The 16,846-nt window shown below is 44.2% G+C and overlaps 1 protein-coding gene across 1 annotated transcript in view; it reads left to right on the top strand.

The window, feature by feature from the left end:
- ZNF407 (zinc finger protein 407) overlaps window positions 1-16,846 on the top strand; it is a 454,887-nt gene that overhangs the window by 403,874 nt on the left and 34,167 nt on the right. The window lies entirely within an intron of this gene.

A 16,846-nucleotide genomic window follows, 5' to 3' on the forward strand; every position in this document is an offset into this window, starting at 1 on the left:
TTAGTGAAATGTGTGTTAATTGCAGGACTGGTAGCGCGGTTTAAGGGAGCATCATGTACTCCCTCCAAGTGCAAAGGCGGGAAGCTGAGTGTACCGCCCGCCGCCCACTGGCCCTTGCCCTAGTTCTTTGCAGGGCCCCCTGAGACCCCTGGAAGCTCTGAGGAAGCTGTCCCTAAAGCACATATACTCTCTAACAATAAAGCAAGTGAAGTGTTCTGTGTGCCTTCTATTTTTGCCTGTGTGTTTTCTTGACTTCTGCCTTTTGAACCTACAGATAAATGACATCCAGAACATTACATCGGCCCGTTTAGGCTCGGTGCGTCAGTGTGTGCAGCGCTCTTTCTGTTTAGCTGGAGCTCTTGAGGAAATTTGTTCAGTGCTCGACGTTGCTATTGCCAAAAAGACTTCAGAATGCAGGTCAAATTCTATAGAAGCCTTTATATTTTCTAAGGAAAAGCCTTGAACTGTGTGTAACTGCTACCAGATGAGGGTACTGTGCGTGTTGGGTGCCTGGTCCCGGCCCAGTTAACATGTAGGCGGGGCGGGGGGGGGGGGGGGGCAGAGCAAGCTGAGAAAATCAGTGTGTTCACCTCATGTCTCCCCTTATTCAGGAATCGAAAGTTTTACGTTTTCTAAAGAAAGTAGGTAAGGCTTTTACTAACTTTGAGATTTAGGGGAATTAAGAAATGACAGTTTTCACGTATCGGTTGAGTACCTGGTCACCGACTTGACTCTTCTGGGGTTGGTGCTCCAGACACAGAATCTCTTAGTGCTTCTTCTGTCCTCAGATGGTCCCTTGTCCTTTTCCCTCCTGCTGGCTGACACGAAACACCCCCATTTTCATTTCTTCCAACGGAAGTCGTCTCTGCTACTTTCTTGAAGGTCAAGCCATTTTCTTCTCTCTTTCTTTCTTGTCCTTTTATCTCCCTCCAAGTAACTCCGAGTTTGCTTTTAATAAAGATGCGTACAACTGCACATTCTTAACCAAATCGGGGCTTTCATTTCAGATAAATGATTCCTCTAATCTTGCCACTTACCCTCTTAAGTAGTCAGATTCTTTTTCTTTTGGCCATTTTTAAACCATCAACCAAAATAAAATATGTGATAAATGAAGTTTAATGTGTTGAGGGTAAGGGACATGAGTTACTTTGTCACCATTAATCTTTTTCATTGACATTTCAAGTACTTTTACTTGTTTTTTCTTTTTTTTTTTAATCCAAGCTGAAAGTAAAACTTAAAGATGATTTATCCCTATTGCTGTTTTTTCTTTCTTTACAACTTGTATGAATCGAACGGGACCGTGCAGACGAACAGGAAGTCAGTTTCGGGGTGTTCTGCTTCAGCAATAGTAGCTACTCCACATCAGCGAGTTGGAAATTGCATAGTAACTGAAGAAACAGACCTCCTGTTATCTGGTTTCGAGAATCGAGACACACGGCGTGTCACACGTTCTGCCGTGGAAGTTAATGGCGTCGGAGGAGATTGTCTTAGTGGAAGCACGACACCATAGATTTCCTTCCCCTGTCTACTCTATGCACCCGTAGATTTCGGAGAGAATACCAGAGAATCCCTTTTGCTTTTGCTGTTGTTCAGAATCACGTGCAAGGGATATAATTTCCAGAATATTTCTGTGTGATCTGAAGACATGTGAAAGAATAGACCTCGAAAGGAAAAACGTAAGGCAATAAGTATTTTGGCCAAAAAAATCACTAAAGAAACGGAGGTAACAGTTATTAGTAATTCAGTTAAGTCTGCATCGTGCGTACACTTACCTCAGCAGCCAGGTATCGATGCTTATACTTACTGAATCTAACGCTCATACGCTGTGCGAAAACAAGGTGACGCATAATGAGCGATAAAAAAAAAAACAAAAGAAATATTCCTCGATCTCCCAACTGGCTCTGAGTAGATGAGATGTGCTGCAGTTCAGGGAAAGAAAACAACGTGGAGTTGTCTAAAGAATTATATGAAGATAATGGAGAGTTTATATATATACGTTCTTTATCGATCATTCACAGAACTTCGGGTTTTCTAGCTAGATTGACAGCTGAGTTATTTGCCCATCCCTAGTGACTGACAACAGGTAATGGAAAGGCTTTTACCATGATATAACAGCACAGAATATTTCCTAATTTACGACTGCCGTTCTCATCAAAAGGACCCCAGCAAAAAACACGAGATTTATCACTTCAATTACTGGAATTTCACATTTCGTTCAGGGAGACATGTTTCTGTAATGTGACAGGCTTTACAGATCTTGAACTTCTTCAGACATTGCAGCTATCAGGGTAATCGGAGAGAGAGATAAATGAAAACAGTTGTTATACTTTTATAACTTTTGATGGCGTCTACTGGCAAGAAACGAAACAGACCATCAATGGTGGTCTTGGCTGTGTCCTACGTATTTTCAAAAGCTTTTGTTGTTGTCGTCAGATTAAAAAAAAAAACAAACAAAAACGAAAGCTTTTAAATATGAAAGTGGAGAGGAACTAGATTTAAACCATTAAAATATTATAATTTTAAATGGAATTTTTTGGTATTATGATTTTGAGTGGTGCCAGAAAGCCCATACAAGGAAAAATATTACTAGAAGCCATGTATTTATGAACATTAAAATGATGGACGTTTATTCGCTTCAACATACAGAGCAAGAGGTCTGTTCTGTGAGTCAAAACCTTTGTCTTTTCCTGGTTCACCTACTTGATAGCTAGAATCTTGGTTTTCTCATTTTATTTGGGACTGATTTCTAACTTCTTAAATTTTCTTAAATTAGTTACTTAAAATACCTGGTTGGGGCGCCTGGGTGGCTCAGTCGGTTGAGCGTCCGACTTCGGCTCAGACCGAGATCTCACGGTTCGTGGGTTCGAGCCCCGCATCGGGCTCTGTGCTGACAGCTCGGCGCCTAGAGAGAGCCTGCTTCGGATTCTGTGTCTCCCTCTCTTTCTCTGTCCCTCCCCCGCTTGCATTCTGTCTCTCTCTGTCAAAAATGAATAAACATTAAAAACAATTTTTTTAAATACCTGGTGACAGTTAGGTGTTCTTTTGAACTCAAAGCACTAAGTAGTTTTAACTAATTTCAGTATGAGAATCATCACAATGATCACTACTACCTCCGTTGTTAACGTTACTTCTGCTGTGATAGGACGGAGGAGAGGGTACGTTTCTGATGCAGGACATCACTGCATTGGTGCCATACTGAACCCTGTGAACTGCCCTGACTCCGATGCTGTTTGGAATGATAGCTGTTACGTGGCAGTGAGGTTTAATGGCACGGTAAAATTAATAATGTGCTGTATTAATCTCCAACCTGTCCCACCAAAGATACGGAGTTTAAGATAAGGATATTGGTTCAACCAAATCGGTTATAATTTTCATCCTGCGAGTTTTCCCTTGGTCTCGTTATGATCAGATCACGTTTTTGTCTTCTGTGTCTGATTCTCTGCCCTAGAATGACGTTACCTTTCTTTCACCCTAGCCTCGGTGCGTATTTCTTTTCCGCTCGGAACCCTTCGTCTCTTAGTGCTCCGCTCCAGCCACACTGGCTTCCTTGCTCTTTCTCAGACATGACAAGCATGCTCTGCCCTCAGGGCCTTTGCACTTACTATTCCTCCCGTACACAGCCATGTGGCTGCCCCTTCTACTTTCAGCCTTTGCTAATGTCACCTTTTCATCCAGGCCTTCTCTGAATGCCGTATTTAAAACCGCAGCCTTCCCTAACCCCACCATCCCCACACGGTCCACATGATGCCATTCCTGCAGGTGCCGAATCAGAGATTGCTGCACAATGCTTCATCAGATCTGTATTTTGGCTATCAGTAAATGCTCGTGGCTCATCTTCAGACATATCTGAAATCATCTGAAACACTTGTTGTTTTACTTATTTAATTTGTGTTATTTTCCTGTCCTAGAGGAGAAGCCTCATAAGGACAGGGTTATTCACTGCTGCGTCCCCCTTATCCCAGAAAAGCACCTGGCACTTCCTATGTGTTTAACAGTTCAGATGATTAAAGGAACAGAGGAAGATATGGCATTACGAATAATCCAGCAAAAGGTCCACTGAGCGAAGTGTAATTAGACTCAAAGACAATGGTGTAAATACAGTTGAGGTGGGAGCATTTGACCCGTAGCAGTCCATGGTAAATCGAGAAGAAGAAAAATCAAGTGTGGCATTTGAACAATGTAATTAATAAGATGAGGTTAACAAACATATTTAACTTGGCATCATTAAACACAGCATTGACTTTATGATCAAGGTTCCGTGGAAAATGTATGGAACTTGTAATTAGCTTTGAAGGAAATTTTAGTAAATTTAAAAAACCAGGAATTACCAAGTCATACTCTTACTGCAGTATGATAAAAATAGAAGTGTAAGCGGAAAAAAGTAACAATCACCTGTAAATATTAAAATACTTTACTATATAACAGGGAAAAAACAAGTAAGTCAAGGATATAGTGGCAGACTATTTGAAAAGGAATAAAAAATAGAACGTCAGAACCTGTAGAAGCTGACTGAAGCTGAACTCAGAAACGCACTCTTAAATGCTTTCATAAATGTTTTTGTTTCTTCATTGAATTCATTCATTTGTTGAATTTCATTGAAAACGAATTTCATTATTATTTCATTCATTTCATTTCCTTCATTCAGAAAGGTGTAAAAGTAAACTGAATTATTTAGAACAATCCAAAGATTTCATTACAGAAAAGGAGTAATAAAATAATTCAGTAAAAGCAGTAATCAGTGACCTAACAAAGCAGAAAAATGGAAATTAATAAATTCAGGATCTCTCAGATAGAAATGAAGCAAACCTGGAAAATCAAGAAAAAAATTCCAAATGAAAAATTTGTTACAACAATTGATTAAAAGAGGAGAGTGATTTAAAGAAAATAAGCTGTATAATAACGTAAGGTTGACAGGGTTTGAAAATGTCAACAAATGTACAAAAATAAATAGAGACCTGTTTCTCTTTCTTTCTTTCTTTCTTTTCTTTTTTTTTTTTTTTGGTGTTCTAGAAAGTTTTATGACATAGGAATTGCAGGTTTTGCAACTTTGAAAACTTTAAATTTTTTGAGCCTCCGGTCTTCTACAAAACACTCCTATATAATAATTCTTACATGCCCTCCGTGCCTTGTCACTTCCCAGTCTCGGAAACCTCCCAGAATAGAGACCTAAGGTCTTCAATAAAACGTAGCAAATACAATAATCTATTCACATACACTTAAAAATCTGTAGCATATTAGATAATCCCTCAATGACATCAGTAGGTTAAATTCAAAAGTCAAATGATTATCTTGATGAAAGGATAAAGGATACAAGAGACATTTGATATAAAACCATTTTCTAATGAGAAAAAAATGAATGAAGGCAATAGATGGTGTTTTTTGTTTTTTGTTTTTTTTTTAACGTTTATTTATTTTTGAGACAGAGAGAGACAGAGCATGAGCAGGGGAGGGTCAGAGAGAGAGGGAGACACAGAATCTGAAACAGGCTCCAGGCTCTGAGCTGTCAGCACAGAGCCCGACGCGGGGCTCGAACTCACGGACCGTGAGATCATGACCTGAGCCGAAGTCAGCCGCTTAACCGACTGAGCCACCCAGGCGCCCCATAGATGGTGTTTTTATATTTTCTTTATCCAATAAAAAAAATGTGAGGCAGCTTACACAAAATGCATAAACACTACACAACACATAGAATAAAATCCAGTACTATATCATAAAGGTAAGATTTTTGGAAAGTTAAGGGACATGGCCAGTGATGAGAAACTGACTGCCTGTACTTAGGGCTGACCGACAGGGTCACTCAGAAGTGCATCATGTAGAACCTTCCCCTCAAAATCAAGATCGAAACAAGATTGCATGTGACCACCACTGTTATTTTAAATAGCTCTGGCAGTTCTTGTTAATAAAAAATAAAATTAGGGACGCCTGGGTGGCTCAGTCAGTTGAGCATCTGACTTGGGCTCAGGTCATGCCTCACAGTTTGTGGGTTTGAGCCCTGCATCGGGCTCTGTGCTGACAGCTCGGAGCCAGGAGCCCGCTTCGGATTCTGTGTGTCTCTCTCTGTCTCTCTGCCCCTCCCCTGTTCATTCTCTCTCTCTGTCTCTCTCTCTCTCTCTCTCTCTCTCTCTCTCTCAAACATTAAAAAAAATTAAAACAATAACATTAAAAATAAAATTAAAACTAAAGTAGGTATAGAAAGAGGAGAGTTATTATTTTGCTCATAAGTTGTTCTACGCCTGGAAACTTTTGTGAGAAATTTTGAAAGTATGAAATTTTGTTTGTTTTTTTATTTATGTTTAATGTTTATTTTTGAGAAAGAGTGTAAGTGGGGGAGGGGCAGAGAGAGTGAGACAGAATCTGAAGCAGACTCTAGGCTCAGAGCTGTCAGCACAGAGCCCGATGCGGGGCTGGAACCCACAAACTGTGAGATCATGACCTGAGCCGATGTCAGATGCTCAACTGACTGAACCACCCAGGTGCCCCTAAAACTGAAATTAATAGCTCAGTAAAATGGCTGAATACAAGATTAGCATACAAAAATGAAGGACCTTCCTATATTATGGCTATAACCAGGTGTAGAGACATAATCCATTTATAATTCTAACAACAACAACAAAAAAGATCACTATGACCATTTTAAAAGGTTAATTTCTATATTTGAAAAACAGTTTTGATTGATAAGAAGCTGAATTAGCAAAATGTTTAATATTTTCCCAATGGGAACACAAGAGTTCTTCCTAGTCTTACTTGTACTTGTAGTTCCAATAAACCCTGAGCAGAAAAACTAAAGTTATAAGATTTGCACCCAGAGTTATAGTAATTAAAACAGTGTGCCATGGATGGAGGATGGCAGTGTGACTGTCATTACTGAGTGTTCCCTGTGTCCCAGACACTGATCTCAGAGGTGGCATATTGTACATGTGATCCTTGTACCGGCCACAGGAAGTAGATATCATCTCCTTTCAAGATGAGAAAACTGAGCCTTGTCTAAGATTTACTAAATGACAAAACCATGATTCAAAGTGAAATACATCTGATATCAAAGCTCTAATGAAGTGTAACAAAGCAAGAGATCAAATAAATTAATCAACAACAGTCTATTATGTGTAATCAATTATATATGTATGTGTATGTATACGTTCTTAACGGGGACTCACAAATCAATGTAGAAGGGGTATACTATTTAATATTTAATAAATTGTGTGAGGCTCAGGATAGCAAATAATCGATTTTATAGAGTATTATGGGACACAGTTCACAAAGATAAATGTTAATTCACTGAAGAGTTAAATATAAAATAAAGTATAAAAATTTACAGAAATAGAATTGAACAATTATCAAAATCCTGATGAGGAAACGTCCCCGAATTTTAACCAATAGAAGAAACAACAAAGGAGCAGATTGATAGATTTAGCTATATGATAAGCTAACTTTTGTATGTCCAAAGTTCCCAGAATAAAAAGGGAAGCGGAAGACTGAGAGGGGCACCTGGGGGGCTCAGTCTGTTGAGCATCTGACTCTTGATTTCAGCTCACACCATGATCTGAGGGTTCTTGGGATCAAGCCCGATGTTGGGCATCATACTGGAGGCGTGGAGCCTGCTTGGGACTCTCTCTCCTCTCTCTGCCCCTCCCCTTGCTCACGTGCTGTCCCTTTCTCTCTCTCAAAATAAATATAAAAAGGGGCGCCTGGGTGGCGCAGTCGGTTAAGCGTCCGACTTCAGCCAGGTCACGATCTCGCGGTCCGTGAGTTCGAGCCCCGCGTCGGGCTCTGGGCTGATGGCTCGGAGCCTGGAGCCTGTTTCCGATTCTGTGTCTCCCTCTCTCTCTGCCCCTCCCCCGTTCATGCTCTGTCTCTCTCTGTCCCAAAAATAAAATAAAAAAAAAAAAAAGTTGAAAAAAAAAATAAATATAAAAAAAAAGAGGATTGAGAAAATATCGGGGCGCCTGGGTGGCTCAGTCAGTTGAGCAGCCAACTTCGGCTCAGGTCATGATCTCATGGTTCGTGGGTTCAAGCCCCACATCAATCTCTGTGCTGACAGCTCAGAGCCTAGAGGCTGCTTTGGGTTCTATGTTTCCCTCTCTCTCTGCCCCTCTCCCACTAATACTCTGTCTCTCTCTCTCTCTCTCTCTCTGTCTGTCAAAATAAATAAACATTAAAAAAATTTTTTAATGAGAAAATACCTTTCATCAAATAACGCATTAACGTTTTATATTTTTTTATATAAAGAGGTCATGCAAATCAACAGGAAAAACACTGCAAACAGTAAATAGGTAGGTAAAAAAGACGACAGATCAATCGTAAAACAGAAAATACAACTTATAAAGAAACATCTGGAGAGGTGTTCATCATCCTAGTAATTAAACAAATGCAAAGTTCATTTTCAAAAGAAAACAGTGATTGTATACTTTTTAGCACACTAACAAAAGAGAAACACGAGGACTTTGATGTAATGTGCATCTGCTGTGGATAATAGTTTTAATTGGCTTTGACTTTTTGGGAAATAACTTGACAATATGAAACATGTACCTCAAATTTTCTCATCCTTTGATGTAAGAAAGAGAGAGGGGGTGAAAAAGAAAAATACTTCCCCAGTGCTATTTATAAAAAGCAGCTTGAATGTCATGGGTTGGGAGAAGGATGCGTAAACCCCCCGCAGTAACTTTGGATAGCGTTCAGGCATCGTCAAGGGCACGCAGGGTGGTCTGGAGTACTGCTCCCTGGTCAGGCAGACCAGGGTTGAAGTTCTGCAAGTGTCAGTCGGTAGCTAGGTGGCCTGGGGCAGCAGCCTCTCCTCTAGACTTGAATTGACTCCTCCGTCAGACGGGGGTAATACTGGAATGTACTGCCTCTCAGAGTTTATGGGTAACATAGTGCATGTAAAAGTTACCACGTGGCATGCATCATGTAATAAGCCTTGAGTTATTAACTGTTAGTTTGCTATCATTAATTATTATAATTAATGGATACTAATTAATTATTATGACCAACTGATATGAATTTCACTTTTAATTATAATTAATATTATATAATTAATAATGTATCATATAGAAGTAGAATGAATAATTCATAGTAGCAAATTTTAACAACCCCTCATCTAATTGAGGGAATAAAGCAGCCAAGTAAAGCGGCTGAATTCTCGGGGTTCAGCTCCTCGGAGCCACCTCTGATTTGAGCTGCTGGCAGCCGACCGCTTGCTCCTGGCCTTCACCTCCTACCTCCCAGAACAACCCGAGGTCGACTTTCTTAGGTTAATATCACTTCTAGTTTGAGAACTTTCTGGGAGGAGGAAGGTTGCAAGGTGCTAAGGCTGTGGAGTCCTAGTTGTGAAATGTCAGGCCCTCTGGCTATCGGAGCACCTGCTAGAACGCAAGCATTGCTGGTGTAGAGTAATTTATCTCCTTCTCCGGGTGGAATAGAACTGACTTTCAAATGGAAACTCTGTATTGGGTTACCTCTGGTAGCTCATTTTATGTACTACCGTTAACAGTTGGAATAGTTCGAAATTAGCTATCGTATGTAAGACACTAGTCGTTTTGTTGTTGTTGTTGCCTGCTCTTGGTCAGTCCGCAGCAGACCCTCCGTCTGGAAAGCACTGTGCCAAATTATTGTTTTGTTTTGTTTCAGAGGTCTGATTGCGGGGAAGGAAATAAAAGAAATGGCGGGGGCGGGGGGGGGGCAGGAATCTCAGACCTTCCCTCAAAATTCCTCATCTAACCTGGAAGCAAAGACTGTTGCCCAAGTGCAGTTTGTTCTGTAACAGAAGGTGTGAATTCGTGATTAAGTTTGAAAATAAAGTTTTGTTTGTGGGCTCGCGTGAGAATCCTTACCTTAAAGAAGTTAAGCCATGTGGAGGGTTTTTTTGTTTAGAATGCGTCTTCAAGAGCTCCTATTTGCGTGTCTGAAAAGAATCTAAAACTGGGCCTCTGGTTTTAGGTGTGTATTTGGAGCTCTGCGCAGGTAGGGCCGGGAGAGGTAGCGTCGCAGAAGAACTCAGTTAGGGCTGATTGACTTACTTGTACATAAAGTCCCTCTATCATCTGTGTCTTTTGCTTAACCCATCCTGTACTTCTATCACGTAACCATACCGCACGGAAAACGTACGTAGAGGACACGGAAAGAAACATACTTAGCGTTTCTGTGTTCAGCCAGGGCTGTGAAATAATGCAGCGTGGGATTCCAAGATGCTGTCTCCAAGCGAGCCAGCACTTACGTGACCCGTCGTTAACCACGTTCGTTCTCCAACGTGCCATCTTCGTCCCATTTTACTTTTTATTAAACAGTCAATCGAGTGATTCTGAAAATTTCATTTAAAGGGCGATAAATTTAAAATTCCATGTAAATGGTGTCTATTTTTAAAGGAATTATCTCAAAATAATTTCATCTCATAGGCATGCACTGTGGCAGATGTTTGCAAATCTTGGTTTAAAACTGATTGAAATATTTTAAGAAAACTGAAATAATGTCAGTGGTAAAATTTATTTTACCAAGTGCAGATGTAAGACATCAAGTTCTCAGACTGATGGCAGAATTAACAAAAAACACCATCTGGTTCAATAATTATCTGAAAATACCCATATTCTTGGATTTGTTTAATACCATTTAGTTCCCAGCTTTATTTTATCTGGGTTTGCACACCAACCAGACTAGGTTGTACAAAACGGAGACTATTTCCATCTGATCATTTTAAAAAATGTGTGTTTGCATGAATAATGAATCTTTGAATTGTTACTAAACAAGCAAATTATTTGCGTATGTGTCACATTGGTTATCAAGTTTGCACATGTGACAGCTTCAACAGCCGTCACGTAAAATGCATAGAGCTTGTAACCATATGTTTTTGCTTGACAAAAAGCTAAAACTCAAGATCAATTTTCAATATGGAATGCACAAATTAACACTTTAAAATGCACCACAATATGTACAGCTTGGCAAAATTTGCAGAAATAGCACGTTTCTAGATATTAACTGATATCTTTGGATTCGACCTTAAGGTATTCAATCATTTTGATTAAAAGACTGATTTCTCATAAAACCACAGTCTGTTGGAGGCGCAAAGCCAATGACATTTGAGCATTCATATATTTTCATAAACTTTGAACAATGTCAGTGAGACACCTCTTCAATCTTGGCCACACAACAGCAGGGTATTCAATCTTTCTTTAGCTTAAGACAGAAAATTTGAATATCAGCACAGGGTTATAAATGTGGCAGTTCACATGGTGTGCTCTATGTTGACTTTTAAGGAGCAGATCTGTGCAATGTAGGGAACATTTCACTTTGCACTCTTGACCACCACTTCCCTCTCCCTTCCCAACCTCTCCCCGCCACTCCTCCCCCAGAGGCATTTGGGGAAAAGGGTTTATGTTCTGGTTTTGTAAAACAGTTCCTCTGAAGATTTTCTCGGGGGGGGGGGGGGGGGGGCGTGCGGGGGAGAGAGGGGCACTGAGCTCTTAAAAATGGCTTCTCCTGATACCGAATCCTACTTGTGATCATCGAAGCACACCAGTGATACGGATGCCCCAATATTCCTTCAGCAACTTTTCCAGCTTTTGAACATAATAATTAGTCATTATGCTGCCAAGTCTACCTGTTCCCCTTTGGCCTCCTAAATGAGGTCTTAGCGAAAATTGGATGTTGTTCAAATACTTCCTGTTTTAATTGTGTTGTTCGGTGCAGAGTGATTATGCTGTATGGCGGGTGGGATGCGGAAGGGTTCGGTTTGTTGTAAATAACCTAGTGTTAAGTGTATTAACATCCACCACAGATAACACGTCTGTCTCTTCAGAGTGTTGTCTCGCAAGCAGCTTGGGCAAAACCAGATGAGCCGTGAGGGGAAGATGAGCAGTTCTGTCTTGCCCAAACAGAAAAGGCGACAACGTTCTGTTAAGGAAGGAGACGAGGAAGGCACATTTTCATATGTTGTATTACACGACAGATGTCTATTTTTTTTTTTTTTTTTTTTTTTTTTTACCTAAAGTCCCTTTAATCTTGCTAAATCTTCACATTCGGCATCTCCCTAAATATTGGATGAAAAGCATTGTTAGTGCTCTTACACAGACGATGTTGGAATATGGAAGTCCGTGTCGACGGCCGTGAGCCCACAGAATTACCGCGTTGTAACTAGATCTCCCGAGTCACCGCTGGTAGTCCAAGTTTTTGCGTTTCTGATCATCCACACGCAGCCCGCCCCTCTAAGGAAGAACAAACGCAAGTCTTACACTGGTGAAGGTAGGATCCGTTCCTCGTGCCCTCGCAGGAGAGACGGTTACGCACTGTGACCATCGTTTCAGTAAAATTCGCTGCCTGAAACAAAGGCACAACCTGAGCGAATCTGCAGCTCTTCCAGGCTGGCACGGCTCGATTGCGTAACTCACCGATGGAAGATACTTCAGAGATCCGCGGCTCTGGCAAACCGATTCAAAATGCAGTTCGAGAGGCGGTGGTGTTGACCCGGCCCCCGTGTCTCGCACGTAACCGCGGCGTCTGCTGATCTTTCACGCGTGGCCACACATACACCTCCGGCAGGGGCGTTGAGCGTGGGTCAGAGTTGTGTGCCTCAGTGGGTGACTGCTTCCAGTGCTCACGGGCAGCCCTGGCTAAGCAGGGCTTAGCAGGGTCGTGTCACTTCGGTCATTAATCACAGACACCCGTCGAGCATCTCCTGGGCGCCAGGCACCGTGCTGTGTGCGCGGCCACGTCAGCCGACTCTGTTGTCCCTGCCCTCCTGGAGCGTGCATTCCCGATCTAAAGAGGCATAAAGTGACTGCAGGTTGTGACAGATGCCCCAAGTGGAAGAAAAGAGCAGGGGCCCCGCCGCAGAGAGTCGCGGATGCTCGACTGGGAACGGGGGCTGCGTGGACCTTCCTCAGGGAAGATGTCTCGGGGAGAAGCAGCCGGCTGCTCAAGGAGGCGAGGGCTCCGACACCTTCCAGGCCTTCTGAGGGAGAGACCGATGTGGCCGCGTGTGGCAAGGGACAAGGCGCACAGCTTGTGAGGAGGCCAGCTATGCCAAGGAAGAGCTGTGGACTCTTATCGGGGGAGCTCCAGGATCAAGTTCCAGTTCAAGAATCCTCTGTCCTTCGTGGAGGGAGGACGGAGGGACCAGGGGCAGAAGTAGGGACTTGCTAGGAGAGCGGCGGTGCGCAGGCAGTAGTCGTGGAGACCGTGGAGACGGGGCTGGCGGACTTGCGTTCCGTTGCAGGCGGGTGTGGGGCAGGACCACGGGTTGAGGGGGACCTTCAGGTTCCGGCGGGAGCCAGACCAGCACAGTTCCCTGATCTGCAGCGGACGGCAGCCTTAGGAGGAGGTCACCTCGGGATGGGGTGTGAGGCACAAGAAGCCGGCCGCGGGTGGGACTCTGGGGCCCCGTGAGGTTTGAGGTCAGCGGGGCCAGGGAGCCAGCCCTGGAGGCCAAGGAACGATCAGCGGACAGGAGGACAACAGGAAAACAGTGGGAGAGAGGCATAGCTGTGTCCAGGGCTTAGGAGGTTTAGACGAAGAGGGTCCTTTGCGTGGCTCGTCTTGGGCCAGCGTTCACACCCCTGTCCCGTGGAACCTTAACAGGACGCCTGCTCGGTTCTGGAGGCCGGGAGTCCGAGATCAGAGGACCCGCAGGCCCGTCTGCTCTGAGGCTCCTGTCCGTGGCTTGCAGATCTGTGTCCTCACATGGGCCTCCCCACCCTTTCTTACAAGGACACGAGGCACATCGGATTAGCCCCCCTTCCCAGCAACCTCATTTTACCTTAATAACCTCTTCACAGGCCCCGTCTCCAAACGCAGTCGTGTTGTGAGGGCCTGGGGACCGGGATTCCCGCCCAAAAGGGGCCGCAAATGCTTACTTTTAACAGATGCCCCCCAATGACTGACGCCATTGGGCCTGGAACCCCACTTTCCGAACTCTGAGGTACAGTTTCCGCAGGATCCCGGGCCCTGCAGAGACGGAGACCAGAGGGCGAGCGGTCCCCGCCCTCAGGGGCCGGGATTCCTACGGGAGCAAGATGGAAACTCCGAAAACGCCTTTGAGAATTTGCGCTCAGGTGTCAGACGTGCCCGGCGGCAGGTCACGGGTGCATCCGGGAGCGCCCGGGGAGCCTGCTGCCCGCGGCCGCCCCGGCTACACGGCGCTCTCCCGGCGGACTGCCGATGTTGCTAGAATCGCCCAAAACGTGTACCGGCAAACCGGCGCCTCCGTGAGCACAGCGTGCGTGCGGCTGCTCCCGGCGCCCTGGTCGTGGCCGCCGATGAGCTCGCACAGGCGGGGCCCGGGGCGGCCGGAGGACGGGTGTCGCTCCCGCCCCGCTCTGGTTGCTCTCACGGGCCCGCGTGCGCGCAGAGATACCGTCGTGGAAGTGGTGTCCTTCCGAGGCGAAAGGGTGGAAGGCTGGTTCCCTCTCCCGCGCTACTCGCGATCAGGGCCTGGCCCACGCGGCTGCTTTTGAAATGAGCCCCGGCGCAGGGGCAGGGCCGTGTCCCGTTTGGCGGCGCGGAAGGAAGGCGAGAGCTCTGGATACCTGTACGGTCACCACCACCCCCCCATCCCCTCCCCCACCCCCGATCCCCTCCCCCCTCCCCCACCCCCGATCCCCTCCCCCCTCCCCCACCCCCGATCCCCTCCCTCCACAGAGGAATTGCGGGGAGGCTGGGAGCACGTGTGGCGCCGAGGGGCTGTCCCTTCCCACGGCCGGATGGCATGCTGGCCCGAGAGTGAACGCTACAGTGCCTGCCGCCCCGCCCCCGCCCGGGTCGTGTGTGCTCGCGTGTGCGGGGACGTGCACGCGTCTGCCCGTCACGTCTTCGGCAGCCCCGCGCTCCGTGCGGTGCTCGCCTGGCCCCGAGTGGGGTTTCCCGCCCGTTGCCGGGATGTGTCTCGCTCTGGTGCGACCTGTTGTCAACGAGCCTGCGTGCGGTGACGAAACACTTCAGAATATCGAAGAGCTGTAATTGCAGTAATAAAAAAGAACTTCAAACGCAAAGAACACGACGAAGCATGAAAGTTACAGAGGGATTCCTACCAAAAAGGCTTAAGAAACGGGGTCACGTGTGTGATGTGCGTCACGAGGGTAAAATTTAAAAATACACGTGAGAGAAATGAATAAATAAGTAACAAAAATAGAAGTGGTTGTAAGAACCATAGTGTTAAGTGTAAATAAATGGCAACAATAAATTATTGAGAACCATTCCTAAGAATAGACCTATCAGATTAAAGGTTATTAAAAAAACCAAGTAGTTCTGGGAGAAAAGTTACTTCTGAAAATCACATGATCTTTTGGAGGTTGGTCATAGACTTAGAAGAAAAATGGTCTGAACGTGATTACGCCAAGTTCGTGAGTATACCCGAACTGTGAATTTTCAAGCTGGAAATTTAAAAATTTTGCTCATGAACTTCATTGGATTTAATAGCTGCCAGCAACAACAATCAGACCTATACATTACATTTCACTTCTATAGGTGGGAAGGTATTATACATTATTATCTTATATTGTTATCTAAAGAATTGAGATTATATCTGCACAAATCACATTGTGGATTAAATTAAGGCTTTCACAGGCTCTGTCTGAAATATAATTGGGAATTATCTGCATAATTTGGATTGCTTTCAAAATGTGAACTACTGGAAATATGAATTGTTAGCCTGGCATTTAGAATATGTGCCAGATTTCTCTGATTCTAATTCTGTAGCCTGATGAGAAAGTGAAAGGAAATGCTTTAGAAATACATTCGACCCAGCCAGCACACTCTCTTTTATGTATTCTTTTGGCCGGGATGGCTAGGCGGTCTGAAAATACAGTGGAGGGGGTGGGAGCCTGCCTCAGGCTGGAAGCTCACCTGGGAGTGGCCACCACCCGGGAGGGGGAGTGACTCCTAGAAGCATCCTTGTAAGGGAGCCAGGGAGGGAGGGTGGGCGCTCTGAGAAGGCCTTGTGGGCAGTCGAGAGCTGCCTGCTTGGCCCCAGGCTCTGCTCTGCGACCCCTGTGCACCCCCCACCCCCCCCCATCACCCCCCCCATCCCCGAGCAGGAGAGCTCGGCAACCTGGCAAGACTCTCGGCCACAGTGACTTGCCTTCTCTTTAGCAATTTGCCATCATTAACAAACACTCATTAAGTCAAGGTCAGTTTAACCTTCTAGAATCACAGGTTTGCCGACCTGAAAGCTGTCACTCCCTCTTACAAATGGCAGTTCACGCACCTGCAAGGCCCGGTGCACATGTTACGACAACACAGACCGCAGGTCTCGTGTATCACCTGTTAAGGGCCAAGTTGAAGCGACTGATAAAGGAAGTTCAAACTTTCTGTGGTGTTGAATAGGGTAACGGTCATCATTTTAAAAAATAGCTTTAAGTGCTGGGAAAACAGTTCTTAAAGTTAATAATGCAGTGAAGCAATAAAATCAGTGGATGTCAATAATATTTATTTTGTCTTCTTAAATTTTTGCATGAATTAATCTGACAGTGGTTCTGCGCATTATCTCTTTCCTTACCTCTTTCTCATAAGAGAGAAAATAGATCAAATTTTTTTAAAAAAGGACATTGACAGTCTTTAGAGTGTAGAGAAAATTGATCAAAATATTAATTAGACTTTTGTTTTGCTAGTTTGCATCAGACAGATGGAGCTCTGATCTCTAACAGCATCATGACTCACGAAGCCGCGTGTGTACTAAAATGCCATTATTAACACAACAGTAGTTTTCAGCAGTTGGTAATTATTGGCATAATTAAACATTTATCAAGAAACGAGTATTTATCATTCATTAAACTTTCATTAAAAATCCATCTTAGCACAGGCTAGATTAGCCAGTGATTTTCAATGATAACTTCTTAACTTCTGGCAGGAATATAGAACATTTTCA

Source organism: Panthera pardus, unplaced genomic scaffold (genome assembly GCF_024362965.1).
Source record: "Panthera pardus isolate Hobbes unplaced genomic scaffold, ASM2436296v1 HiC_scaffold_15, whole genome shotgun sequence".
In the NCBI taxonomy this organism is placed as follows: domain Eukaryota; kingdom Metazoa; phylum Chordata; class Mammalia; order Carnivora; family Felidae; genus Panthera; species Panthera pardus.